The sequence below is a fragment of the Pongo abelii genome, chromosome 8 (genome assembly GCF_028885655.2).
Source record: "Pongo abelii isolate AG06213 chromosome 8, NHGRI_mPonAbe1-v2.0_pri, whole genome shotgun sequence".
In the NCBI taxonomy this organism is placed as follows: Eukaryota; Metazoa; Chordata; class Mammalia; order Primates; family Hominidae; genus Pongo; species Pongo abelii.
In genome coordinates this window covers 127,048,122-127,052,067 of record NC_071993.2, presented here as the reverse complement: position 1 = coordinate 127,052,067, position 3,946 = coordinate 127,048,122, and the positions used below count along the sequence as shown (strand labels likewise).

Genomic DNA, 3,946 nt, shown 5'->3' with positions numbered 1-3,946 from the left:
CAGCCTGTCCAACATGGTGAAACCTCATCTCTACTAAAAGTATGAAAAAAAAAAAATAGCTGGGCGTGGTGGCATGCACTTGTAATCCCAGCAACTCGGGAGGCTGAGGCAGGAGGATCGCTTGAACCCAGGAGGTGGAAGTTGCAGTGAGCCGAGATCACACCACTGGCCTCCAGCCTGGGTGATAGAGCAACTCTGTCTCAAAAAAAAAAAAAAAAAAAAAAGGTTGTGAACTATTTTCCATGCTGATGTTGGGGAAGGGGACAGTCTAGGCGCAGATAATTTGCCAGGTAGTATATCATGTGACCCACTCACCTTTCCTCTGTGCCCAACTATGATTACCCTCTCACTCTTTGTTTCCAAAGGAATGCAGAGCCAATTTTTTAAATCATGTCTTTGTTTCCTGGAATAGAGGATATTAAGAGATTAAGACTGTGAACACTGATGCCCTTCTGACCTGACTGAGCCTTGTACTTCACTCCTGAGTTCAACCTACTTATATAGATGGCAGGTGACAAGTAAAGACAAAATTATGTTGTCTACCCACTGAGATGGGATGCATCTCAGGTAAGGGACTCATAGCCAAGGTCACACTGTCAATCAAAGACAGAAAAATTGGATCCTGAACTTCCAGTAAACAGAGCAACAAGTATTTTTACCTTTCATATCAGTAAGAGGGTTATCTCATCTTTAGCTGGTAAGAACTTGTTCTGCAGAGAGATTGCAATTTAACACCTAGCATGCCATCTCTAATGGGTAACATGCACAAACTTTCTGCCTTTTCCTATCTACAAGATCAGAGTAAGTGTCCAAGCTTTGGTTTATTTTATATATCCCTAAATACAGAGGTACCCCTGAGTTAGGGTGACACAGAGCATTCTAGAAGCAACCTTATAGAAAAACTTAATTGCAGGCTTAATCCCAAAATAGAAATTCTTTTCACTGCAAATTGTCAGTGTGATTTGGCATGCCCCAAAATACACACTTGGGTGCCATTGGTCATTCTTTCATTAGAGTTTTATTTCTGAGCTGCCTGAAGTTTTTTATTCTTTTATCTTCCTAAACTTCAGTCATTTAAAATAGTGTGGCAGTTATGAAACAATAAACATAGACATCAATGAAATAGCATACTGTCCAGAATTAGACACACATAAATGATCAGTTGGGTTTCAACAAAGGTGCCAGGGCAATGGATTAAAAAAAATCTTTTTAACAAATGGCCCTGGGGCAATTGGTCATCCACATGCAAAAAAAGAAAAGAACAACTCAAAATGCATTATAGACCTAAATATGAGGGCTAATACTATAAAATTTCTGGAATACACAGGAGAAAATCTTAATGACTTTGGGTTAGGCAAAGATTTCTTCAGTAAGACACAAAAAGCAGGAATTTTTCTTTTTGATAAGTTGGACTCCATCAAAAATATAAACATTTTACTCTTCAAAAAACCCTTTTTGCAAAAATATTTGCAAAACTTACATCTATCCAAAGCACATAAAAAATGCTTACAATTCAATAATAAGACAAATAGGCAAAATATTTGAACAGACATTTTGCCAAAGAAGACACGGATGGCAAATAAGCACATGAAAAAAATGCTCTGTATCATTAGTCATCAAGGAAATACAAATAAAAATCACAACGAAACACCAGTACACACCCACTAGAATGGCTAAAATTAAAAAGACTGAAAATAACAAGTGATGGCAAAGATGTAGAGGAAGGAAATCCTAGCCAGCACAATCAAGCAAGGGAAAGAAATAAAGGGCCTCCAAATTGGAAAGAGGAAGTCAAACTATCTATGTTTTCCAATGATATAATCATATAACTAGAAAACCCTAAAGCCTCCTCCAAAAGACTTCTAGATTTGATAAATGAATTCAGTAAAGTCTCAGGTTACAAAATCAACCTACACAAATCAGTAGCACTACTATACAATGACAACAATCAAGCTGAGACTCAAATCAAGAACTCAATCTCCTTTACTATAGCTGCAAAAAAATAAAATAAAATACCTAGGAATATACTTAACCAAGGAGGTGAAAGATCTATATAAGCAGAACTACAAAACACTGCTGAAAGAAATCACAGTGACACAAATGGAAATATATGTCATGCTTATGGACTGGAAGAATTAATATCATAAAAATAACCATACTTCCCAAAGCAATCTACAGATTCAATGCAATTTCTATCAAAACACCAACATCATTGTTCACAGAATTAGAAAAAGACAATTCTAAAATTCATATAGAACCAAAAAAAAGCCTAAATAGCCAAAGCAATCCTAAGCAAAAAGAACAAATCTGGAGGCATCACATTATCCAACTTAAATTATACTACAAGGTTATAGTAGCAAAAACAGCATGGTACTGGCACAAAAGTATACACATAGACCAATGGAACAGTACAGAAAACCCAGAAACAAAGCCAGATACTTACAACCAACTGATCTACAACAAAGTATACAAAAACATAAATTAGGGAAAGGACACCCTGTTCAGTAAATGGTGCTGGGGAAACTGGATAGCCATATGTAGAAGAATGAAACTAGATTCTTATCTCTAGCCACATAAAAAATCATCTCAAAATGGTTTAAAGACTTAAATCTAATACCTGAAATTATAAAAAATCCTCGAAGAAAACCTAGGAAAAACTCTTCCAGACATTGGCCTAGGCAAAGAATTTATGACTAAGACCCCAAAAGCAAATGCAACAAAAGCAAAAATAAATAAATGGGACCTGATTAAACTAAAAAGCTTCTGTACAGCAAAATAAATAATCAGCAGAGTAAACAGACAACCCACAGAATGGTAGAAAATATTTGCAAACTATGCATCCAACAATATTTTGACTAATATCCATAATCTACAAGGAACTCAACTCAGCAAGGAGAAAAACAAATAATCCCGTCAAAAAAAGGGGAAAGCGTTCTGCATTCCCTGAGCAAAGTGTCCAGCAAAGCCACAGAAACCATCCCTGCTATGGAACAAGAGTTGCCACAGCCCCAGGCTGACAGAGGGTCTGGAACGGAATCTGACAGTGATGAATCAGTACCAGAGCTTGAGGAACGGGATTCCACACAGACAACCACACAACAAGCCCAGCTGGCAGCAGCAGCTGAAATTAATGAAGAACCAGTCAGTGAAGCAAAACAGAGTCAGAGTGAAAAAGAAAGCACAGAAGGCTATGTCCAAACTGGGTCTTCGACAGGTTACAGGAGTTACTAGAGTCACTATCTGGAAATCTAAGAATATCCTCTTTGTCATCACAAAACCAGATGTCTACAAGAGCCCTGCTTTGGATACCTACATAGTTTTTGGGGGAACCAAAAATGAAAATTTTTCTCAGCAAGCACAGCTAGCAGCTGCTGAGAAATTCAAAGTTCAAGGTAAAGCTATCTCAAACATTTAAGAAACAACACAGACCCCAACTGTACAAGAGGAGTGAAGAGGAAGAAGTTGATAAAACAGGTGTGGAAGTTAAGGGCATAGAACTGGTCATGTCACAAGCAAACATGTCGAGAGCAAAGGCAGTCCAAGCCCTGAAGAACAACAGTAATTATGTTGTAAATGCTATTATGGAATTCACAAAGTAACCAACTGAAAACAACTTGTTTGGTGTTTCCGAGAAGTAACTGCAGCTTGATTTGAAATTTGTGCTGTTTCTAGAAGGGCAATAACAATCATTGCAGTATGGCTCTCTAGGAAGCCCTATCCCTAGGAAAAGGGAGAACACACCACATCAAGGGATCGCCCTGTGGGACAAAAGAATCTGAACAGCAGCACTTGAGTTCCAGACTTTTCCACTGAAATAGTCTACTCAAATGAGAAGGAATCAGAAAAGTAATTCTGGTGATGTGACAAAAACAAGGTTCTATAACACCCCCAAAAGACCACACTATCTCCCCAGTAATAGAACCAAACCAAGAAAAAAATCTCTGAA

General features: G+C 37.7%; 1 pseudogene; it reads left to right on the top strand.

Moving 5' to 3' along the window:
* Positions 1-761: 761 nt before the first annotated feature.
* Positions 762-3,614, top strand: LOC100462142 (nascent polypeptide-associated complex subunit alpha-like; annotated as a pseudogene).
* The last annotated feature ends 332 nt before the right edge of the window (positions 3,615-3,946 follow it).